Below are 27,875 nucleotides of genomic sequence, written 5' to 3' on the forward strand. Positions count from 1 at the left end.
AACATGTCACATTGTTTATGTTCACGCAAACATTCAAAAAAATGCTAATGTCACCACTAGATAGGTCAGTTTTAAAATAATGCGAAGCTATACTACCAAGTCATACCTGTAGACACCTAAAAACCTTTAGAAAATAAAGTATTTTTATTTTCTGAAAAAGTCCTGATGACATCATCATTAATTAATTAATTAATTATTTAATTAATTAATTAATTTTTATGGCATTAAATCCCTTTATCATAATTAAAAATATTTAATTAAGGAATCCCTCCCAAAAATGTTTAAATCTTATTTAAACATTGTTTCCTTATTTATTAATTATTTAATTAATAAATTGACCAAAAATCCTAAAATAAATAAAAAATTTATTTTTTGCCCAAAACTTGGCCAATTTCCTTATGACCAATAACCTCTTCCAAAATCTTCTAATCCTTCTTTAATTTCGATTAAAGGCTAATCTCATCATTTCCTACCCCTAACCCCAACTCAAAATATTTAATTAAAATTAAATATTAATCCTCATGTTTATTAAAAAAGTTTTAATAAATATCTCATCAACCCAAACCCTTGAAATAAATAAAATTTTATTTATTTCCTAAAAATCTAATTTATCCTCATCCTAAGAAGTTCTAGACTCTTCTAGAAAGTCTTCATCCTCATCTTAGGAAATTCTAGACTATTCTAGAAAGTCTTTATCCTCATCCAAAATCTAGACTCTTCTAGAAGATGTCTTTAAACCTAATCCTAATCCCCTCCTAACCTTGTCACATTCCCTAAACATGGGTTAAAACTTACTAACCCAAGCCAAAGTTAACAAATATCTCCTCCTTCACCCACCCTCATTAAATGCCATCCACTTGCCTATCCCTAAGCTAATCCTAAACCATCCTAATCCATCCTCTAATCATTTGCACAAGCCTAAGCAAGCTTAAAACCCTCCTAATCAAGTCCAAGTCGAAATTGCTCTCATCACCCTCAAAATATCTCAACCATAAAACTTTATGAAGTCCACTAGGTCATAAATGACTCTTACAAGCCCTTTTATTGCTCTTACAAGTCATTATGAGGGTCTTTATGAAGATTTTATCCCTTGAGCCTCCTTTGTTGACTCATCCTTCCCCTTTCCTCCATCCTCTCACAATGTGACATGTGTCACTCCTTGATTGGTTGTAAGGAAGCACAATCCATGTGCTCTCCTCTCATGCAATCTGAGCCTTCTATAAGCTTTTTCACATCCTTGCATCCTAGCCCTTGATCCCTCAAGCCCTTTGCCTATTTAAGGAATCCTCTCCCAAGTCATTTTAACACAATCCATGAAGTAAAATTATAATGCTATTTTGAGAGCCAAATCCATACTAAAGCCATCTATCCACACCAAAAATCCACAATCATCCATTGAAGCCTTTGGAAGCATATTGAGCATACATCCTATCCATTTAGATAAAGCCACTCAACAAGAGAGCTTCTCATTGAGAGAGACCATTAATGGCTCATATTTTCAATTGAGAGCTCATCTTAGTCTATCTTGAAGTTTATGAATTTTGTTTAGTTTGTAGAAGCTTTATTTAAATTTGGTTTCTATTAGCATACTAACATTGCTCATATACAATACCAAGCGACATGTTTATATAGTTATTGGAAAATTTTTATCTTGAGGCAAGGGGTAATTTTTTAAAAAAAAATTTAATGATTTTATAATGGGAAACAAGAAAGGAAGGCAAAACAAATATGCAAGGAAGAGATCTGATGAAGTTGAACAAAGAAATCTTCAGAAGACTACTGCACATTATTTTTGAATTAAACAAGGTATGTAATTTTATATATTAAATTTTTTTATGGTCTTAAATTTAATTATTTTTCAATCTTATTTTTTTTATCTAATTCGATTTATTTATAAATTTGTTGTAGACAATCAACAAGGTGAAGGAAATGTTGAAGAAGGCTCAAGAGAAGTAGAAGAAGTGCATATGGGAGAAAGGTCATGAACACTCCCTATGGAATTTGAAACAATGAATGTTGAAGAAGGTTCAAGATCACTCCTACAGAGATTCAAAAAATAGATGTCAGAGAATGGTGAAAATCTTTCACTACAGAATCTCAAAAAATGAATGTTGGAGAAGGCTCAAGATCGCTCCCTATAGAAATTCTAGTGACAGAAGTCAGAGAAGGGTTGGGATCAGGTGCAAGAATTGGTATGGATGGACTCCTAAATATTGCCCAATCTGTAAAGAATGGTATTTCTCATAAAAAAATAGACCATTTACTTAAAATGAATGTGGATAAATTGAGAAAACTTGCAGCTACTATTCAGACCTTAAGTTTGTCTATGAAAAGGTCAATGAATAAGAAGATAAGAGAAATTATGAATAAATTTGATAACACTGAAACACTTGAACAAGCTCAGTTGCTTTCACTTTTTCTTACACAAAAGAAGTTGCAAGTGGCATTGAAATTTTTAGGTGTAGACACAACATCAAAGAGGAGAAGATTTTCTAACATGCAAACTAGTGTGATTAAAATGTTAAACAAGGCTTGAGAAACATAGAAAAAGACTCTTGAACTAAAGATAAGTCTATGGCAAGAAAAGTGATGTTGATGTTTGTTGTAAATAAGAATATGACCCAAAATAGACAAGTATCTTCAATTTCATCTGAAATGGGTTTTAGTAGGAAAACAATGAAAGAATATGTTAAGAGAAGATTAATTGTGGATGACAATACTATGGAGGGTGATTGGGCAATCATGTGTAGAGAACCTCCTCATTTTGATAAGATTGAAGAGTTATCAAAAAATTCAGTCATATCATTTTTGATTGATAACACTCATCCTTCATCAAATAGTAGAGATGTTATCAAGCATAGGATTACATCTGGTCAATATGAACATCATACAAAGCATTGGTTGGACACAACATGAGTTATACGTATCATTTTGTAGTGAACATCCTAATGTAAAAGTTGGGCAAATGTTGTTTGAAAAATTGAAGCCATACTTTGTAAGGTCAAACAAAGTGTTTGAAACATGTTGTTGTCATCATATTGAGTTTCATCTCCACTATTAGGCATTTCAAAAGTTTGTAGAAGACACATATGGTTTTCATGCTGGTCCTCCTAGTAGGAGAAGTGAGTTTATATCATCCATTCTATGTGACAAAATAGATGATCCAGCTGGTCAAATAAATTGCATCAAAGGATTATGTGAAACATGAGGTGAATTGGCTCTATTTCCTTTGAAAATTGAAAATATTGAGATAACAAAAAATTTGAATTGTAAAAGTTACAAGTATGCAAAGAATGAAACAAAGTTGGGGAAAGAGACAAAAAGGTTGGAATATGTTGAAGAGGAGTTACCTATTCTAACATATATGGATAGATTTAAAAATTTGATTCAACCTTTTATTCGTCACGCATTTTTTGCAAAGTGGCAAGCACAACAGTTTCAAACTTTGAGAGATAATTTCCCTTTTGGAATGATTGTATCAGTTATTGATTTGCAAAGAACTATTTCTTTGTTCATCAGAAAGCAATTCAATCAGATTATTTCTTTTCTAAGCATGTCACTATTATGGTACATGTTTTTATAGACATGCATGGTTAGATTTGGATGGTGTTCATAGTACAGTTCAAGCATGAGTAATTAAAAAGAAATATCATTTTTATATAAGTGATGATAAAGAACATGACATTTACTATGTAGAACATTGCTTCAATATGTTCTTTTTTTATTTGAAAGAAAGAGACATAGTTGATAAACATTATGTTTTGTCTCATGGATGTGCCACATAGTTCAAATAATTTAGACCATTTTATGCATTATATAGATACCATCGCAATGAGAATGTAAAACACATATGAAATTTCTTTGAGAGTGGCCATGGAAAAGGTAAACATTATGGTGTTGGAGCTTGCATCAAATGTGCTTTGCAAAAGTATCAAATGAATTATCAAGGAGTTCATGGAAATGATGCACATGATGTTGTTGAATGGTGTAAGGCACATTTTGCATTAGACAAGGTCAGGACATCATCAACAATGAGTCAACAAGTACCATATAGAGTCTTTTGGGAGATAACAGGTATGGATGTGTACATCTATTTAAATTTTATGAAATTAAGTTATAAAATTTTAATGTTAAGTTTTATCTCTCAATTCATTGAAGTTTAAATTTAATTTGTCCATATTTTCAATTTAATGAACTTTTAGGTGTTAATAGAAAAAAACAAGCATGGTTGCAAGAGGATATAAAAGACGTGTTCCTTGTATTCAGTCATGAGTATAGATAATTACAATTGGACATTGAAGACAAGAGAAAACTCATGTTTTTGTGATAGTTGCATTGATGAAGAGTATCAAGAATGCATCAATCAAAGACATGGATATACAGGTGCATGGATTTCGGTACCACTTGATGTTACCGATACATTTGATAAAGATGAAAATTTTGATGATATAACATTGATTTCTAATGATTATAATCATATCTTTGGATTGGTAAAAGTGGGTAAGTATCACAAAAATTAATCTCAACTTGTTAGTTAATTTCAACTTGTTATTATTTATCAATTTGAACTGTCTTATATATACTGTACATGTACTTATACTTGTTATGCAAGAGATGTCTTTGCAGTGATTGCTGAGCATGGAAATCATGAAGGTGTCAGTTATTATTTATTGCAACGTACTACAAAGAGGAAAAAGTTATATGACCCTGAAAAAAGTGATAGAATGATGTTCCCCATAGGTATTATACATAAATATGTGCACAGACATATATGAATAATTATATATCTCTAGGTAACTTTATATCTATCAAATTTTAAAATATTTAAATTTGTGGTGCAGGTTTTCTTGTGATAGAGAGAACATATTTGAAGCAAGACAAAATAATCCAACATGGAATACACTTTTTTGATTATGAACTTGATAACAAGGTTTTACAATATATCCACCTAGTCGTTGCTACCAAGCTTTGTCTACATCCAATCAAACTTAACCGTGTACGTCACAAGTGGAGACTAGACACTGAAGATCATTAGAAGATATTACATGTTATAAGTGTACATCATGGCTGAGTTGACCTTTGAGATTTATTTTATAATAATTTGAATTAATGTAAAGTTGTTAGTTTACTGTACAGGGTCATAACTCTTAGTTTATTAGTTTATTAATGTGTTTTTAAATGTACATACATTTTAATAATATTAATTACCATGGATAAATTTAATAATAACAACTTAATATAAAAAGGAAATACAAGTTAGTTGGAACTTACACAATCATTAGATAGTTATGTATCAAAGATAATTTAATATGTTATAATTTTTAAATATCAACTTCTTTTCAAACTATTGAATTTCTTCTTGAATTAAATGTATTTTTTATTGTACGATCATACTCTTAGTTATAATTAGTTTATTAAAAAAATATAAATTAATAATTTATTAATTACATAGAATGGATGAATTTAATAATAACTTAATCTAAATAGGCTTGATCTATGTAAGTTAGTTGTCTAGATCTTATATAATCATTAGATATATATGTATCAAAGATAATTTAATATGTTAGAATTCTTAAATATCAACTTCTTTTCAAACTATTGAATTTCATCTTGAATTAATTGTGTTTTTAATTATATGATCATACTCTTACTTATCATTAGTTTATTAAAAAGCTATATCAATTAATAATTTATTAATTACATACCATGGATGAATTTAATAATAACTTAATCTAAATAGGCTTGATCTATGTAAGTTAGTTGTCCAGAACTTACACAATCATTAAATAGATATGTATCAAAGATAATTTAATATGTTAGAATTCTTAAATATCAACTTCTTTTCAAACTATTGAATTTCATCTTGAATTAAATGTGTTTTTAATTGTATGATAATACTCTTAGTTATCATTAATTTATTAAAAACTATATAAATTAATAATTTATTAATTACCTACTATGGATGAACTTAATAATAACTTAATCTAAATAGGCTTGATCTATGTTAGTTAGTTGTCCAGAACTTACACAATCATTAGATAGACATGTATCAAAGATAATTTAGTATGTTTTTAAAATTCTTTTATCAACTTCTTTTCAAACTATTCGATTTCATCTTGAACTAAATGTTTTTTTAAAATTGTACGATCATAAGTTCTTAGTTATCATTAGTCTATTTTAAAAGACTATATATTAATGTTAGTTTATTGTAGGGTCATACTCTTAGTTTAAATTAGTTTATTAATGTGTTTTTAAATAATATATTTTGTAATAGTTTTTTAAAATAATGTATTGGCTTACCTAGTTCTAGAGCATATTTTTATCCACATAAAACTAATATTTATCTTTAGCCCTACTAATTGATAATTTAATTTAGGAAATTGATGTATCCTTCTAACTTCATACTAATTGATTTAACAAATTTGATTATTTGATTATTTTATAATGATCACAATAAAATCTAAAATCTATAATCTAATTGTTCATGTTCTACTAATTTTTTTTTAAAATACACATGTACATGTACGTCTCAAGAATAAACATCTACATCTAATATAGACTAGATAATAAAATGCATACATATGCAAACTATAAGTCTCGAATAAACATGTATACATGTAACAAAATATAAAAAGTCATATACATTTGACCATCCAACTACTAAAGTACTAAATAGTCAAATAAATAGTGAAACATATATGTATGCCATCGAGGTACTAAAATACACATGTATGTAAGTTTCTAGAATATATACAAAGTCTCCAATATATAAATGCATGCATCTAATATATAAATCTACTACTACTAGAGGGATCCCTAAAGACGCATAGGAACAAAATAACCCTCTGATCAAGTCTCTTGTACATCTTGTGGCTGAGGTGCATCCCAGGCCCTGCAAATATATATATATATATATATATATATATATATATATATATATATATATATATATATATATATATATATATATATATATATATATATATATATATATATATATATATATATATATAGTACATATATACATATATACATATATATAGTACATATATATATAGTACATATATATATATATATAGTACATATATACATATATACATATATATAGTACATATATATATAGTACATATATATATATATAGTACATGTTCAAATTAAATACGAGTGCATATATATCTAGTTTGAAACATAAATAACTTTACAAACTATTTAAAACTTATACCTGAGCACTATTGGGTGCCTCAATAGAATCATCTCTCTGATGTACATGCCCTGATCCAACACTAGATGTAACCATGTGCTTGGCAACATGTGCCTGCATGATTTATTATAGTTCTTAAATTAAATATCTATCTGAGCTGATTCTTTTAATTTCATATATTTAAATTTAAAAATAAATTGTGTGTGTGTGTGTGTGTGTGTACCCGGGTCTCCACAAGTGGAGGATGATCTAAAGAAAACTCCATCATATCATCTATCGATGCATCTCTGCTGCCTAAAACATCAATGTATCCTAATACTATAGCATCATCTTCTGAAACTCTAACACGTACTAAACCACTGTCAACACCACAATCTCCAACTGCTAGTAATGATGAGTGAAGTGGATTGTGTAACTAGTTGGGTAATGGTGTAGAATCAATGCTAGGTCTGAATAACATGTCCATGTATGATGATAATCTCATGCTCGAACTAGTATCAATCTCAGAAAGCCCTTGTAACTACTCACCAAAATCATTAAGGCCCTCACTTGTGATCCTAACATCTCCAACTCGTATGCTCGAGTCATCTGTAGAGCATCATGAGTTTAGTGTAGAATGTTGTGAGCTATGCATAGGTGTATTGACTATCATTGGTGATGTCTATGCCTATGGAACTATGGGGCTCTAATGGTGTCTAATGGTATCCATCACTAAGTGAACTGGTATCCCCTGTATATCAGAAATATAACTGATACTGTGCAATAGATCCTTCAAAAAATACAATGCTAAATCCATATGTGTATGTTGTCCTAAAAGAGCATGAACATCACCTAGTATTGGTAATCTAGTAGCTCTATATGTGTCATCAGAGGAGGTGCCTGAAGTGCTACTAGATGCCTTTGAAGATGGTCGACCTAGACAACTCTATTGACTATGAATATAATGAACAAGAGAATCAGATGTGATACTAGCAGTCGTAGATGCAATATGCCCAATACTGTCAATTGGTCCCCTCTAGGAAGTAATGAGAAATCTATCTACAATAGGTACATATGCTAGAGTCACTAGAGTTAGTCTCTTTCCAATGAACTATCTCACATCTAGAAGTGGTAGATGTTGTGCACTACAATACTGGTCACGATCTACGATCTAACAATGCCCTTGTCTGCAATAATCTAGAATGTCTAAGTAGTTGACGTTGAGCCCTATGCAAAACTCAGTATATAATTGTTGTGCAAAATAAAGAGGTTTTTGGTCATTATTAGGATAATGACCATGTGTGGCTAAAAAATGAGGATAGATCATGCTAGCAATAATAGGATCTTTGCATCGTGTGACTTGGTAGCCTCTCACCCTACCTTGTGGACCCTCATATGATGGAAAGAGAACTCATTTGATGATGTCTTTGGGGGTCACCCTCTTGATGTCATCAAAAGATGCATCTCCTAAAATCTTAGCGCTAAACTCCCTAGATATGGAAGCTAATATGTCAAGGGTAAATGAATGGTGAGCTCTAAATCTAGTTGTCAAATCTTGTAAACTTCTACATATAGTAGCACATATGTCTCTGTATAGAACATCATCAGAGGATAATATAGATTGCTATCATCTAGCAACCTCTTGCTTTGAAAGTTCAAATAATGCATCGATATTTATGCGTGGAGGTGGTGTAGTAGGACCTGTAGGTGCAGGACCTCTAGTAGGAGCTGTAGGTGTAGGACCACCAATAGGAGCTGCACTAGGAGCCACACCAAGACCTACACCACTTGGAGCCACACCAAGAGCTGTAACATGAGCCCCATGATGTTCCCTATGACAAGGCACAATAGGAGCCTCACCACAAGCTACATCACAAGCCTGAACACAAGCAACACAATGAACTGCACAAGGAGCTAGAATAGGAACTACATCAAGTGCCACAATAGGAACCACATTAGGTGTCGTAGCAAGAGCTGCAGTAGGAGCCGCAATAGGATCCATAGTAGGACCCACAACAAGAGCTACAACAAGATGATGAGCAAGCTGATCATGTGAAGTCATATCTATACAACATTTGATGGAGCTACTTTATATAAAATTTGTAAAATATACATATAATACATATGTTATAACATATACACATGTCTGTCTAAGTCTAGTATAAACAATTTTTTATTTAAATTAAAAGATATATGTAATCATGTACATCAAATGTCTAGATAATTTGCAACACATGTACATATCAATAAAATTTATATGCTCACATACATATGAGAGTTAGAGTTAGAGTTAAAGGGATCTTGAGTTTTCAGAACTTTAGCCCAATTAAATATTAGTACCTAGGTTTGACTTAAAGGGTTTAATGAGTCAGATTAGGGTTTGATTAGGATTTCATTTAGATTAAAAAGGGTTTGTGTTTTTAGTTCTAGATTATATTAGAGTTAGAGTTAAATAAATTAGGGTTAAATGAGTTTTCAATTACCTGAAATATTACATGTTAGAGTTTGAGTTAGATTAAAGGGTGGCATTTCTAGATAGATAAGGGTTTGAGTTTGAAGTTAGGATATAATATTTATTAGGGTTTGAAAATGATTTAGAAATACAATTTAAGGCTCACAACTAAAAAAGTGTAGAATTAACATAAAGTAAAGTTATTAAAAATATATATACAATTATAGTTTTTTTTTTTCTATAATACAGGTCCTCGAATATACGTTATTTGAATAAGTTGACACTTGCATCACATATACATGTCTTACAAGTTCATATTGGACCACTTGGGTTTCTAGTGGAAACCAAGGAATGAATTATAAACATAATTTAAATATATGTATATATAGATAACTTAATTAAAACAAATCTATTGTAATCCTATTAATATTCAAATTAATAAGAGAGTTTTTATCATTCTTATTAAACTAAGATTAAATTTGTAGGAAGAGCGGGTCAATATTCAAAAATGCTAGAAGAATTATAGGCCTTAGCTTAGGTAAGATTCTAATTTTCCTTACAGTTCCATCATCAACATATAGGGGGAATGAAAGTGAAATTTAAGGAAGGATGGTCAATGTCCTTTGAAGAATCCCAAGCTAAGAACAAAATAAAGAAATACTATTGTGAAACTTGTTCTACATAAAAACATAGAAAATAAGATCTTATTAGCTAAGTTCTAACCAAAATAATTATAGAGTATAGAAAATGAAAGTCCTCGAAGATCGAAAATACTTGATATCAAAAGATATCAAAGTTATACTTGACACATCAAGAGTATTGAAAGAATTGCAACCTATATATGTGTAAGAGTTTCACATCAATATTTAAGAATCTTTATAGAAGTGATGATAATTTATTGGTATAAAAAGAGTGATCACTTGGAAACATATATATTACTCCTTGAGCTCTCTTTCATATCTCCAAGTGAAATGATGAAAAGTAATATCTTTTGAATATAAATAATAAACTTCTCTAAGACATCAAAATCCTTGCAAAGACCTTTGAGTGTGAATAGTTTTAAGCTTTATCTACTTCTACATTTGTCTTGATAGAGAAATTTTTTTAGGGAAGTCAATATTATGAAAGATCTCATAGTGACTTGAAAGGTGTTAAGGATAGATATTTTCCTTCTTCCTTCTTACATTATTTGTCTTCTAAAGCTATTCTATTGTTTGGAGGGAGTAGGAAAAATATTTTGGAATCCATTAGATTACCATGGTTAATGAAAAATATATTTTTGGAATTTCATGAAGCATGAATCTATTTGAAGAATTTTTTGTTCATTTATATCTTACATTTTAAATTGATTTTTTTCATACACTTGAAAGTGAAATTTCAGTTAATCTTAGGGTTGTAAAAGGGGTAGCTCAAGTCACCTTCTCTTACAACCACTATATGAAGAGGTCTAATCTTCACTTGTTAACATTATAAAGGATTTAGCAAGTATACTCAATGGTAAAATTACGTAGATTATAAAGGGTTTGATTACGATTCAAATGGTTTAGATTAAAGGGTTTTTTGAAAGTTAAAGATTGCCTCATGTGATTCTAGGGTTTGATAAATAGATATCTATCTAAGGGTTTGGTTACCATATTTGATTTATAGGGAACTTAAGTGGTTAGATTAATAGGGTTTGTGTTAGATTCAAATAAGATTAAGATTTCATTCAAGGGTTTGAGCTAGGGTAACTTGAGTTAGATTAGGGTTTCAATTTGAGTTAGGGTTTAAAGATTAGGATTTTAGTTATGGTTAGGGATAGGTTATAGGGTTATCTAGTTATCTATTAAGATTAGGATTTGAGTTAAAGATTATGGTTTGATCTAAAGGGTTCAAATAATTTCTAGATTAGGGTTTGAGTGAACTAGATTTTAAAGGGTTTGGTTGGGGTTATAGTTGTACATTATTTACTTAAACTTGGTTTGAGTTAGGGTTTGATTTAAAGGGAACTTTGAATTTAGATTATTAATTTAGGGTTTGAGTTAAAGATTAGGGTTTGGTTAGCATTTGATTTAAAAAGAAATTCTAGGGTAAATGAGTAAATATTAGTGTTTGAGTTTTCAGTTAGGAAATTAGATCTAAGGGTTTGATTTAGATTATGGTTTGAGTTAGAGATCTAAGGGTTTTGGTTAAATTCGGTTTGGATTAGATTATGGTTATGGTTCAACCTAAGGTTACATTAGCTCATTTTAGTTATATAACTCTAGGGTTAAAGATTAGGGTTAAAGAGTTTTCAAATTAGGGTTATAATTTGAGTTTGGGTTAGAAATTAGGGTTAGAGTTTGAGTTTGGGTTAGGGTTATGGTTAGTATTTTTTTTAGAGTTTTAGTTAGTTTTAGGGTTATGTTCAGTTCTAGCTTGTTCTAATATTTTTAAAATTTTCTACACTAATTTTTTTTTTTTTTTTTCTAATGCTTTTTTAATAATTCAAGTTTAATTTTTTTTCTAATATTTTGTAAAAAAAATTTCAAATATTTTATAATTTTTTTCTAATATAAAATGTTTTTTCTAATATTTTGTAATGTTATATATACTAATTTATTTTCTTTAATGTTAAATACTAATATTTACTAATGTTATAATACTAATTTATTTTCTTTAATGTTAAATACTAATATTTCCTAATGTTATAATACTAATTTATTTTTATAATATTATACAAGAAATTAACATGTTTTTAATATTTCACTTAGTAATGTTTTCCTAATAATTTTACACTATTGTTTTTTAATATTTTTATAACGTTTTTCTAATATTTTCTAATTTTGAAGAAATTAATATTTTTTGAAATATTTTCTAATATTTTCTAATGTTTTTTCTAATATTTTCTTATATTTTTAAAATATTTTTCAAACTAATGTTGTTAAATATATTTTCCAATGTTTTTCTTATATGTAAAAATGTAATGTTTTTTCTATTTTTTTTAATAAAATTAATATTTTTTTAATTTTATTTTTTCTAATGTTTTTATAATAAAAATAATATTTTTCTAAAAAAATTATTTCTAATTAAACTAATTTTTTTTCCTAATAAAACTAATAATTTTCTAAATTTTATTTTCTAAGATTTTACACTATTGTTTTTTTAATATTTAATAATATTTTTCTAATATTTTCTAATTTTCAAGACTAAAGTTCTTAAAAATATTTTCTAATGTTTTTTGTAATATTTTTGTAATATTTTCTTATGTTTTCCCTAATATTTTCTCATTGTTTTCTAATATTTTCCAAACTGATATTTTTTAAAATATTTTTTCTAACACATTTTTCTAATATTTAAATGTAATGTTTTTCCAATAAAAACTAATGTTTGAATGTAATATTTTTTCTAATATTTTTTATGTAATTTTTTTTCTAATGTTCTAATATTCTAGAAATTAACTTTTTTTTAATATTTTATAATGTTTTTCTAATATTCTAAACTATTATTTTTTAATATTTATCTAATTTAACACTTTTTTTTTTCTAACTTTGTTCTACAATGGTATATTAATATTTTTCTAATATATAACAAAATTTTTAAAAAATTATAAACATTAAATTAATAGAATTAACATAAATAAATAATAAAAATATTAAATTAACATTAAAACATGCTTTGAAAACATTAAAAAATTCAAATAATAACATATAGACATACCTAAAATAGTGCAACAATGAGAATCTATAGGAGAATAATAGGGCATGCTATCTAGTCAAGTACGTTCAATCCAACATATAAGTCAAAATCAACAGGCCATAAAAAAGAATAGTGAAATTAAGAAAACAACATTTAAAAATGTTGTAGTCGCCATAAAATATGTTCATTGCGAACATATTAATTAGGCATGTTCACAGTGAACATGCCTAATAAATATAAAATATCTTCACTACAAACACTATTACAATATAGATTCACAGGGAACATGCTAGATATGTTCGCATAAACAAATGATAAATTTGATTAGCACATTTTACAATTTTTTTGGATTTTCTTCATCCCACAAAATTGGAACCCATTATTGTGGGTTCACTCGGTTGACCAAGTGGATGACTCCGTCGACTATGAATATAATGACCAAGAGAATCATATGTGATACTAGTAGCCGTAGATTTAATGTGTCCAATAGTGTCAATTGCTCCCCTCTGGGAAGCAACGACAACTCTATCTACAATAGGCACTAGTGCTAGAGTCACTGGAGGTAGTCTTTGTCCAACGAATTGTCTGACATCTGGAGGTGGTAAATGTTGTGCACTACGATACTAGTCATGATCTATGATCCAACCACCCCCCCTATTCACAATAATCTGGAATGTCTAAGTAGTTGACGTTGAGCCCCATGTAGAATTCAGCATATAACTGTTGTGCAAAATAAAGAGGTGTCTAGTCATTATTAGGATAACAACCATGTGCGGCTAAAAAATGAGGATAGATCATGCTAGCAATAACAAGATCTCTACATCATGTGACTCGGCAGCCTCTGACCCTACCCTATGCTCCTTAAGATGATGGAAAGAGATCTCATTTGATGACGTCTTTTGGGGCCACCCCCTTGATGTCACCAAAAGATGCATCTCTTGAAATCTCAACCCTAAGCTCCCTAGATATGGAAGCTAATATATGTCAGGAGTAAATAAATGATGAGGTTTAAATCTAGTAGTCAAATCCTATAAATTCCTACATATAGTAGCACATATGTCTCTATAGAGACCATCATCAGAGGACAATATAGACTGTTGTAGTCTAGCATCCTCCTGCTCTGAAAATGCAAGTAATGCATCAATATCGATACATGGAGGTGGTGCAGTAGGACCTCCAATAGGAACTGCACTAAGAGTCACACCAAGACCTACACCACTTGGATTTTCACCAGGAGCTACAACATGAGCTGCATGATAAGCCCTAAGATGAGGTACAACATGAGCCCCACCACGAGCAACATGATGAACTGCATGAGGTTGCAGAATAGGAAGTACATCAGGTGCCACAATAGGAACTGCATTAGGTGCCACACTAGGAGCTACAGTAGGAGCTACAGCAGGATGATGAGCAAGCTAATCATGTGAAGTCATATCTGTACAAATGTCTCAAGAGCTAAGTCTAGACTATAGAGACAATTTTTTATTTAAATTAAAAATTATATGTAATTGAATGTACATCACATGTCTAGATAATTTGTAACATGTACATATCAATAAAATTTAAATTTATAATCACATATACATACATGAGAGCTAGATTTAGAGTTAGAGTTATTTAGGAAGTTCTTGAGTTTTTAGAACTTTAGGAATTAAAGATTAGTACCTAGGTTTGACTTAAATGGTTCAACATGAGTTAGATTAGGGTTCAAAGTAATTGCATGCAAATAAATTATTTAAGACTTGTCATTTTCAATGAAGTTTCAAAGTATCTAGTGAGTGGTTCATCAAAGTGCTATGCCATTAAAAGTTTGAACAATTCAAAATATTGCTCAATTTCATGATAAGACTTTCATTTTGTTGAGACATCATGTGGTGTCACAAAGGTTGGTTATCTTACTTGTGAATTGTGACAATCGATGGTGTTGCACTTGTGCAATAGTATTGAATCATCCATCTAAGTCATACCAAGGGGTATATTTGACACTTATACCCTTTGATGATTTTTTTACAACTTAGCTTCACAATATCAATGATAGGTCATCGCAATTACACTTCAAATGTATCTATGAAAATATTAATTTGAGGATGAAAATGATAAAAACTAAGAATGCTTGAGAAGTATGAAATGGTGAGAATTTATATGACTAATGATCACTCACCAAATTTTAGGCATGATAAAAACATAAAAACCTCAAGAGGCTCACCCTCAAACCAAAAGTGAATTATCACAACCCAAAATGAATAGAGGGGTTCTAGTACAAGATATAGATTCAAGGATGGGGGAGTCAAGGATGTATTTCTTTCAAGATAAATATGTGCTTGTGATATATAAAATTATTAAAGTATTTTGTGATACTACAAAGGAAATGGAAAATATCAAGGTATGATATTACATCTAATGTATAAAAGTAGGCACAAGAAGTGAGATAGAAAGAGTAAAATTACCTTGAGATGGATCATGTAGTCAACCTAGTCCTAGAAAAAATTTCATGATTTCAACCTAGAAATGGTATCTTCTTAGTAATGGGTGGATGAAGAAATAAATAGAATCCATAAGTATGGTTGAATACATGTGCTTGAAATGTATTTTTGAATCAAGGATTCCTTTTTAAATGCATGTTGATATACACTTTCCAATCTTAGATCTAGAATTTGGTGTTCTTTATGGTCATCAATGGAAAAGAAGAGATACGAAGAATGAATATTTGGATCTTCTTTATTTCTTGAGAATTATTCTAATTGGTAATCATGTATGAAGAAGAATGTACATCAGATGTAGAATATTTCTATATTTTTAATGGATCTTTAAAAAATGAAGACTTGGAGTTCTTTAATTTGGTGTTTTCCTTCAAATGTTGAGTACAAGTCTTCAATTACACAAAAACTTGAAAAATTCATGGAAGATTTAAATTTATTGATTTATTGATTTCATGTTATGGAAAGTGAAAGAAGGAAAACCCCTTTTATATAAATTTTGGATTCAATATTGTCAGCATGATAGAACATAAAGACTGGGAAGAAGATCCCTCACATTGGGCTCAAATATTACCTAAATGTAGACCTAGTCAGCCAAGTCTTGGCATTGTTACAAAAAGAAGGGAGTGAAATTGAAAGATATATTCAAGAAACACACATTAAAGATATCCAAACCTCAAAATCACCAAAATGGGGTCTAATAGTTCTTAGAGCCTCTAATAATGGGTCCTAACATTTTAGGAGAGCATAGCCACATATTTCCAATCTTGGACTTCTTCTTATCTAGGTATGCCCTTTTTTTTCTTATCTAAGCCTAGAAATGGTATCTTCTTAGTAATGCAACTAAAAATACTCATGAGGTTAATTAAAATTACCTCTATCTATATCACGTATCTTAAGTACATATACTTGTTATGTGGTTTAAAAAGCTCGAGGGAATAAAAAAGATATTCCTTTGGCTAGGAGTTAAAGATGAGAAGAGGTTATTTATTACTAACTAGGAGAAATTATACACTCCCAAAATCTTAGGGGATTAAATGTTTGTAATTTTCATAACTTGAATTTGGTAATCCTTCTAAATTTATTCTAAACATAATTAATTATTATTCACATTGGTCCATAATCCATCATTTAAAATATATATAAAATAAGAATGATCTAAGGATATTAGATATTATTTTATCCCCTAGATCAAATATTTGGAGCAGTTATTCTAAAATATATATAGTTTTCCTATTTTGTAGTTTGATTTTAAACTGATTGTATAAGAAATATAAAGGGTTCATATTATTCTATTTAAGTAATATGTTTTTATAATTTTCTAAGAATTGCAATTCAAAACATTTCTATAGCTCTCTCGTTTGGTATCAAAGCATGTTTATTGAATCTAGTTGAGGATTGAAGAAACTTACAGTTAGGAATTCTAAATTATCTAGTCTTTGGTGAATGAGTAGGTATATCAAGTACAACTCATGCATGCATACTCCATTTTGACTATTATTTTTCTAGGGGAAACATAAAACTAGTAACTTTACAATTAGATCATTCAGAGACATGGGTATGATGGTTATGACTAAGTTAGGTCTACAAAAGAATTAAAATGGATAGACAATATTATGAACCTTGCATTCTTCTTGTATATTCTTCTTTCTCTTTGTTAACATATTTAATAGAAGTATAGTACCATTCTTTGTTTTCTCTACTAGTGTGGATGTATATAATTGGTCTTAAGAAAGTGTAAATATGTAGGATTGTCTTGTTATACAATTCTTTTGGTATTTCATTATGCATTCTCCTACCTTTTAAGTTACATCCCATGTGATCACATATGATGAATGCACAGATGATTGATAACTTTTGCATGAATATGCGATCAATACATGTGGTCTTTATTAAAATATTTCGGTCAATGTTGAATATTCTCGATAATATTTTTTATGTAGAGAGAAGTTAGGAGCACAAAAATGAATAACTGATAGAGTAAGTCTTTATTTTTATTTGGTTGACACTCTTTGAAACATTGGAAATCTCAAGTTTGATGAGACGATTTGGAAGGGGCTCTTTATTGTTGTTAGGTCTTGCTCTTTGAAACATTGGAAATATTGAGTTTGATGAGATGATTTTGAAAGAGATCCTTGAGTACATTACATGTTTGATGCTTGTTGCCAAACTAAGAAGATTAGTGTACTAAACTTGGTTATTATGGACACAATAAAGTTGAGCTAGAATTCCCACATAAATTTCCCCATCCTATTGTATATTAATATCATGTACTAATTTTCATTATTTCCATTCTCTAAGGATATTTTTAGTTTTTATATTTAGCGTATGTTGGCTCCCCCTAATAACTTAGGGTTGTAGACACCTAAATTTGATTACACCACTTTGGTAATCTAGTTTAGCAATCTCTAAAGGCATCATTAATTAAATTATTATTTAATTAATCATCTATAGTCCTAATTGATAAATCAAATAAACCTATTATTTATCAATTAAATCCTATTATTCTATCTAATTTCAAAAATCCCCATTTATTAAATAAATCTATTTGATAAATAAAATCCTCAAATCCAAAAACCCCTAACTTATCCCTAATCCTCCATTTAGCCTAATCCACTCCATCCACCCATACTAACCTAGCTTAGCCACTAACTAACCCACCCTCATTAATGTCATCCACTTGCATATCTCTAACATCATTAATCTAATCCTAAACCCAAGCCTAATCCACCCCCTAATGTTGTCACATTCCCTAAATAAGTTTAAGACTTTCCTAAACCAAATCAAAGTCTCCCCTCAAAAATCCCAACCACCAAGTCATGAGTGCTCTTACAAAACATAAAAGACTCTTATAAGCCCACTCATGACTCTTACATCCATCTTCCACACTCTTCCCTCTTCCACACTCATTCCTCTTACATCTCTCTTACATACTCAACCTCACTCATCATGCCTTTAACCAACCCTTTACCCTACCCTCTCACACTCATCCTCCTTGTGACAAGTGTCACCTTCCTATTGGTGCTAAATAAGCACAATCCATGTGCTCCCCTTTGAGTACATCTTAGCCCTCCTTAACCATCTCCCCATCCTTGCATCTAAGCCCTCCATCCCTCTACCCCTTGGCCTATAAATTGAATCTCATTCCAAGCCATTTCATCAACAATCTTTGAGCTAAAGTTACCATGCTATTTTGAGAACCAAAGCCATCAATCGTACCCTTATAATGCCAAATTGAGAGCTCACAAAGCTACCAATTTGCCATTACCCACCTCCATTGAAGCAAATTTTGAGCATCTTGAGCATACATCCACATCAAAAGGACACATCTACAGAATCAAGAAAGAATGGAGTGTTTTCTCTTGTGAGGTTTGCACTTTTTGTTTGCTTTTCTTTGTCTAAACATATATGTGAATTTTAGTTTTAGTTTGTGAATGTTTACTTTATTTTTTAACGTTCTTTGCATACTAAATCTTGTTCTACATTTTGGCACGCCCGGTGGGACCCCACTATGGGTCATTTTTTCATCCATTTCAATCTAAAATTTTCTTTTACAAACTAATAATCTAATGGTTTGTTGTTGTTTGAGTTGTTGCAAGGTGTGTTTGCTTATTTTTGCAGGTTGAAGAATGCAGTAAAGAGAAGGATGTACCTTTTAAAATTCAAAAATAACCAAGAAAGCAAAAAAAATTTGGAAAAAACCCACGTCTGTCGGTTCACTTCGTGTAGTGTCGTCTCTGCCTATCGTCTCCGCAGTTTGGCATCTACGCCTATCGTCTCTACAAAACGTCGTCTGCGCAAACTCAATTGTCATCTCCGCAAGCTCAATCATCATCTACGAAAGATAAACCGTTGTTTGCCCCTGTACAATCATTGTCTACACCTGCACAACCGTCATCTGCGCGAGCTCATCCATTGTCTCCGAAAGCCCAAATTGTGGTCTGCAAATTTTGGTGTCTCCACCTGTCATTCTATCATTTTTGCCACCAAAATATGCCAACTGTCATCTCCGACACTGCCAGCTACTTTCTTCATTAGACTGTCGTCTGCGTAGATCAACGTCTACGTAGATCAACGTCTGTGCAGATTAGCGTCTGTGCATATTGGTGTCTTCGCCTATTGTATTGTTTTATAGGATTTGTCACCTAGTTTTTGGTTGTCTTGTCCAAGTCATTATCTTTGCATGCTTTCAAAACTCTAACAAATGAACCTGTATGTTTAAGAACACCAAAAATCACTATTAAAAAAAAAGAGTATAAATCAAAATTTGACTTTTAGTGGTTCCGTAGAATTTAGACCATTTTAAGCATTTTTACGCGTAGGAAAAATAGCAAAAAAAGTTTTAAAATTTTTTCCCATAGTTAAACTCTCATTTTTGAAGATTTTGGGTAACTAACTAAATTGCTTTTTTTTGTCTCATTGCAGGTTGGAGCACATATGGAACCACTAACCATGTTTCTTGCAGGTTCTCATGTTGCTAAAAAATGAACTTGAATGTTTAACCATTTGTCTTTGAATGCATGTTGCTAAAATGAACTTGAATGGTTAAACACATTTTTCATTGAATGAATGTTGCTCAAAACACACTCTTGAATTCCATGGATTAAAATCAACTTTCCTTGGAATGCATGCTTAAAACAACAAATCCAATCTTGAATGCCAAAGCTCAATTAACCATTGCAATATCAAACACTTCATTTGGTGCATTAAAAAGAACAAACAAATTTCTCTTTTGCATGCAATTTGGGCAAAGTTTGATTTTTGGACAATTAAGAAACTTTGTTAAGTTAAATGCAAATTTGCAAAAAATCAATTTGAGTAGTTCCTTGGACTCACCTCTTTTCTAATCACCCGTCAATTCAACCATTGGTTTCAATCTTAGCACCATTTATGGGGATGGGTCTACTTAAAAAAGGTGTTAAATGTTTCATAATCTAACTAACTCACTTGGTCTTTGAATGTTTGATTTAACTTTATCAAAATTCTTAAATGACCAAAAATCTAGATTAAATCGATCACACTTCAAGTTTGGGCACTAAAATTGAACAACTGACGTAGAGAGCCTTCGGACGCGTGCTTGAAATCGAATCTCACACACTTTTGTTTTGGGCTTAAAACAAACTCACACTCAATCTTGAATTCCTTAAAGAAAATTAATCAATACTTGACGTGGAGGGCCTCCGGGCGCGCGAGTTTTCTTTTTTTTACCCTAACTCTTCTTATTGTTTGCATTCTTCGATCGATTTACTTTTGTTGGCACTTCAAGTTGGAATTGAACATTGTCTCTTAAACATGAGTGCTTGCAAAGTCTAGATTAGCACACATAAGAGTCAGTTGGTAAAAGAACAAGCATTTTTTTTTTAGCCCAAGGTCATCCAAGTCTTTTGTCCCCTTGTCGTCTTTCGAGGCCATCTTGGGTGCATGAGATTAGGATCCAAAACCTTGTTTCTTTTTAGGAGGCCTGCTTGGAGATTTCATCACCCCTTGGACAACCTCAACTCTAGCGTTCCGACGGAATATAAGAATCGGGAGGTGAATCAAAAGACACCTCTCTTGGGACCAAGATTTTGTCATTCAGGCTAAGCCTCAAGGAACTTTATACCCTTGAGAAGTGAAAGAGGAGAAGTGGGTTACCGCTCCTCTCGGCTATGTGACATCTTTTTGGTCTCATCTACAAATTTGGGCCTCGCGTACCTTGTGTATATTGAGGACTCCCTAGCTAAACCAACTGTTAGCCTTGCAGAAAACCATTTAGGGTGTTAATGTGTTTGGAGTGACTGATCAAAACATCTGTAGAACATACACACTCCTCGATGCAAGTATCACATTCTGAGAACCACAAACTTCTATCTGGGTGTTCCTATCTATTGCTTGATTTTATTTTACTTGTTGAATGAATGTTTGCCAAACTTGGTCAATCCTAGCTTAGGGCACACTTAGCATAGTCACTACCTATTTTAGAAGTTGAACAAGTTGAAGAAAAACAACTGAGATCTCTCAAAGCCAAGCAAATTCGAGAATTTATGTCGGAACAACCCAAACCCAAACAGAAGTTTCACAAGGTCAAACTCAAGCCATCTCTAGCATACCAAGAACTTTTAGCCAAGAGAAAAGAAATAACACCAAGCCCACGAATTGCCAAACTCCACAAAGCAGAGGAAAAAGCTACTGATGAAGCACTTCAAGAGGCCTAGTTAGAGCACGCCATCAAATTTAGCCAACATCTGGGAGTTAATCTTGCTTATGCCTTACCAACTAGGCATGATTTCTATGGTTAGACACCCTTGTTTCTCCACATCTTCTTGGATAAGCTTCACTTTAGAGTCATCTTTGTAGAAAAGCCAGCCATCTTAGGTTATTTCTGTAAGCATTATTAGCTCATCCATCTCATTTAGAACCAAACCATCTAGCCAGCAATCCAAAATCTGCACATCCAAGCCTTCAAAATTTGTTGTCACCTTGCCAAAAGTTTGCCATTCCTAAAATCTTTCAAATCCACCAATCTCACCAAGGTTATCCCTTTGACAAAGCTTTGTCTAGGGTAATCTAGCTTTGTCACGTGTTATCCCTCATCACCTTGAGCTAAAGGTTGAGATCCACAAGTGGTCAATCTCGTGTTCTTCCTAAAGGATCATCGGTCTATCCTTAAGTTGACACAATCACCACCAAGCTTGCACATAGGAAAGAAGACCTTTTGTGCTTTGGCAACATATCTTTGAAGTTAGAATCTCCAACCCAATCCTCCTTAGATTTTGTCATATAGCTTTGCCTCAACCTAGGAAATCATTTGCATAGAGAAGCCTTCCCCCTTTTGCATCCATCGGCATTATTGCATCTCATCCCTAGGAGCAATTTTCATGCCACCCGTCACTCGCTTGGCCAAGAAGAAAGAAACAATGGAGCCCTATCATTTGCATCGAACAACAACAACCCCCTTGAGCACTCAGCCATCCTTCAACCCAAAAAAAGCTATGCCATCACCTACTGACATTGAAGCTTTCATGAACCAACCAAGAAATGCAGTATTGGTAAACGCCATTATAGACAAGAACAAAGAGACAATCATGGATAATTTTCGAAGGGACAATGTAGAAACCTTTGACTTTGGAAGACCCCCTCTATTATCAGATCCATCTCACCCATTGTTTGGGCAGCTGCCACCACCCATAGGCTCTTATGATCCAAATTATCCTCAATATATGCCAAAAGAAGAGCCTCTAGCCAATCCATATGATCCAACAGACCCAAACATACCATCATCCACCCAAGTTGAAATCTCCATGCCACAAGCCAATCCAGCCACCACCACTCCATCCTTGGTTCATACCTCTTCGCTCCAAACCCCCTTTACCCAAAACACCTCACCATTCACCCCATTCACTATTGATGATGTTGCTCCCCAACCCAGCCTTCCCAATCCACCCATCTCCCAAATCAGTGCTAGCATCTTTGGCCAACATACAACAAGGATGCCACCCATGGGGCCAAGTAATCAACCTTTCATCACCCCCAGCTTGTTCACCACAACCCAAAGCACAATCCCATCATTTTCATTAGGTCTTGGGAGCTCAATACCATCAGCCACAAATCCACAAGCTACTACCCTCACTCCACAAAGCTATCAAATCCCACAAGCTACTGCCAATTTTCTGCCAAGCTCGCAAGTGACCCCATCTCCCACCACCACTCTACCAAGCTTCCAAATCTAGCCACCAAGCTATCAAACCCCATCAATTCCATTCCCAAGCTTTCAATTCCCGCCACCTCCACCACCAACTAATCCATTACCTCCTATTACCAACTACTTTTCAATGCCACTTTTAGGAGGTAATCCACCAATCCAGCCAACCACCAATTATTTGCAGGTACCATCCCAAATGGGGGCGCAGCCCACATACCTTGGTCAAACCCCAAAAGCCCCTCGATCCTTTCCCCAAGCTTCAAAACCATCTTATACCTTACCTCCACAAAGCAATCCATTTATCCCACAGCCAGCTTATGTTCCTCAATCCCAACCTCAAATCCCACATCAACAACAAGCCTCGCAACACATGTAGCAATATGCACCACCTCCCCCTCAGCAACCTGTCATCCACCATGCAGCTGCCCAAACATTGTAAAATCCCTATCAGAAAATCTCTCATAGCCATCCATATTCAGTGGCCCCATCTAGCGCATACGTACCTCAAGGCACTCCTACATTAGGGGCACCCCAGCCATCACCTATCAATTCAGAATGGGAGCAAATGAAGACAGCTTTGAAAGCCATCCAAGAAGGGAATGATCTGAAGACATTCAAGTTTGAGAATGTGTGTCCTTACCCTTTTGACAGAGCCATTACCATGACACCATTTCCCGAACACTTTGAGGTACCCAAATTTGACAAATTCAGAGGAAAAGGAGACCCTGTCACACATATCAAAGAATTTTACATGCACTGCCAGGACGTGGCATACAATGATGTCTTCCTCTTACGCCTTTTTCCCAAAAGCTTGGCTAGACCAGCTCTTGAATGGTTTTACAGAATCCCCTATGGCACAATTAAAAACTTTTCTGAATTATCTGAGGCATTCATAGCCCAATATGCCCATCTTGTTGAAACAGAGCTATCAATAGTTGATCTTGTCCACACCAAGCAAAAAAGTGGAGAAAGCCTTGCCGAATACCTACAAAGATGGCAAACCCTTACCACTTGCATATCCTGCACCTTGCCAGAATGCCATGTGGTGAAAATTTTTATTGATAATGCCCATCCTAGCTTGGCTCACCACATGACCATGAACTATTTGTAGACCTATAAGGATATCAAAGAGAAAGGAATGATCCTTGAACAAGGACTCATTAAAGATGGTGTGGTCAAAATTTACAAAGAGGCCAACCAAAATCAATCACATTCTAATGACAAGTCTAGGTATTGGAACAAAAACAAGCATGTTGCAACAGATGGGGCTACTAACACTAGACATGTGAATATTGTTGGTCCTTCTCAAAAACAGTCTAACCCACCATATCAACCAAACAACCAACAAGCTATCAATTACCAACAACGGAATAACCAAAGCTATCAAAACCACAATACAAGACCCAACTTTCAATGGTCTAACAATCAAGCTAATGCAATCAATGTAGTTGCAGGGAAAAAACCTAGATTCCAACCTGTGCCTAGAAACTATACACCCCTTGGTGAGCCATTGGATGTCATTTTTGAGAAATTGGCTAAGGAAAACCTCATCAAATTTCCTCCTGCCCAGCAAATTGATCCAAGCCAATCCAAAGCTGCATGGTACAAGGACAATGAGTATTGCAAGTTCCATAGGGTAAATGGTCACACCACCCTCAGATGCATGAAACTGAAAGATTATGTGCAGGACCTCATTGATCGGAAAGAAATCACTATTGGTGCCCAAACTTCTCCTAATGCAGGCTTACAGATTTATCAAAATGCTTTTCCTCCACACAACAACCAAAATCCTAGAAAAGCACCTATCCAAAACAACACCAACAACCGCCAACCAAACCAACAAAATGGGAAGAACAATGACCACACTTCACCCTATATAGACTATGGTAGCCTCATAGGTTGTATATCTGAGAAAGAGCCTTCTGTCAATGTTATCAATATCCAAGGACCAGACAATGAGTGTGTAGTCACCACTCAAAGAGTGCAATTAACATCGCAGGCCCACCAGTTTCATCAGCACCATCAGCTCCATCAAAAAGCTAGTACAATATCTTGGAACACCTTGGGAACATGCCAGCCCAAATCTCCACTTTAGACCTTCTCCGCACTAGTCCTATGTACAAAGACATCCTTGAAAGTGTTCTCATAGAATCCCGTGTCCCTTCTGATATCAACGCTACTGAATTTTGTAATCTCGTCGGACACCTATCCTCCTCATGTGCCCTATCATTCAAACCCACTGACATACCCGCGGTCGAGCCAAATCACACCCTTCTGCTTCGCATAGCCATCATGGTATCTAATTTTTCCGTGAAAAGAGTAATGATAGATAATGGATCAGCTTTGAACATTTGCACCCTAAAATTCATAAAACAAGCTGGGTATACTGAGGCATATATGATCAGTGAGGTTATCACCATCAAAGCTTATGACAACTTGGAAAGAACCACAGAAGGGACTATTTTGCTACCAATCAAGGTTGGGCCGGTCATCCAAGAGATAGTTTGCCATGTTGTTGATCTAAACCTACCATTTAACATCCTCCTCGGTCCCCCATGGATTCACGCTATGAAGGTCATTCCATCCACCTACCATCAGTGCATCAAATTTTTGCATCAGGGCACTGAGGTAACCATCCATGCCGATCCCAAACCCTTTACTTACTGCAATGCGGTTGAAGCCTCATATACAAATCATTATCCTGGGATAGACATCATCACAGCCATCACCAGCTCATCCCACACTTGTAATGACGCAGAAACCATCCTCGCCTCCACCCTATCTACTGTAAAGATCAACAACAAAGGCTATGGAGAATATAGTATGACAGATGCATTTGCTGTCGGAGCAATCCCACTTGATCCACATACCCATGGACGACCAACATATCACAAAGCTAAGGAGATTCCACCTCCTCGATACAAACAGTTTGGCCCAACCACCTTTGTGTCCTCAAAAACCCCTCTTCATGAAGAGCTCACTCCAGATATCAACAATTGGTTACATAAGGATGCACCTCCAAGAAATCAAGAATGTCTTGACCACTTTAGCCAGAAGTATCCCCAAGAACATAAGCTCATCACTGAAAAATGGAACTATCAAGGTGGTGGACTAGGACCAGAAGAAAGGGGCATGCAATGTCTCATCGAAGCACATAAGTGGGAAACGAAGTCAGGTCTTGGCTTTGGCATACCCACAACTGGGGGCACCAATGAGAACGGTCACGCTTTTTTGAACATCCACCGCGACCTTGTTGAAATTGAAGACATTTCTAAGGAAGTTGAAAAGAGAGCCTACGATGATATCCTAGACCAAATCTTCCTAGGAGACTCTATTCTCCGAGAACTATCCATCCATCTCATTGACCTACCACTCGCCCATCCACAACTCATAGATTGGGACCAGCCAAGCGTCATACACATTGATGAGTTCGCATCAGAGGAAGCACTTCTAAGATTCATGGGAGCTGAAACACCTCACAAGCAGACAAAGCTAGATTCTGCCTATATCTATAAGCTAGATCCCAAGGGGTATTTTGGAGAAAATCCCCAACCTAGTTCCGATACACAAAAAATTGGAACTAAGGTAAATCTAGGACTAGCTAAGGCAGCAAAGAGAACCCCTCAGCAAGAAAATCCAGAGCCACAAGAAGAACATGAGGATTTAGTATTGCCTCCTCAAGATAATCGACCAGAGGTGTCATCTATTCTAATAGAGGATACTGGAGAAGTCAACATCGATTCTTTAGAGATCCCTAGACTTGTTCACATTGCTGCATCCCTATCACAAGACCAAGCCGACCTCCTCTTTGAGGTCTTAAGAGAGAATATTGGTTGATTTGCATGGTCATATTAGGACATGCCAAGATTGGATCCAAAGCTTGTAGTTCACCATCTTGTAGTCGACCCAAAGATCAAGCCCATCAAAAAAAAGCTTAGAAAAATGCACCCCAAGGTGGCATTACTGGTCAAAGCTAAATTAGAAAGAATGTTAGCTGCTAAGGTTATCTGACCTATCGACTACTCAAAGTGGATCTCCAACATGGTCCTTGTCACTAAGCCTTCCGGTGACATCAAAATCTGCACTGATTTCAGAGATCTTAACAAAGCTTGTCCAAAGGATGATTTCCCCTTGCCCAACATAGATATGATTGTAGATCTTACAGCTGGACATGAAATTCTATCCCTTATGGATGGATTTTTTGGGTATAATCAGATCATGATTGTAGAAGAGGATCAGCATAAGACAACATTCACTACCCCCTGGGGAACCTTTTTCTACACCATGATGCCTTTTGGCCTAAAGAATGTTGGGGCTACCTATCAAAGAGAAATGATAGCCATTTTCCATGATCTTATCCATAGCATTTTGGAAGATTATGTGGACGATATCCTAGTCAAATATCACACCTTCATGGATCATCTCGCT

Source organism: Cupressus sempervirens, chromosome 1 (genome assembly GCF_028749045.1).
Source record: "Cupressus sempervirens isolate cs-2001-9-10 chromosome 1, ASM2874904v1, whole genome shotgun sequence".
Taxonomy (NCBI): Eukaryota; Viridiplantae; Streptophyta; class Pinopsida; order Cupressales; family Cupressaceae; genus Cupressus; species Cupressus sempervirens.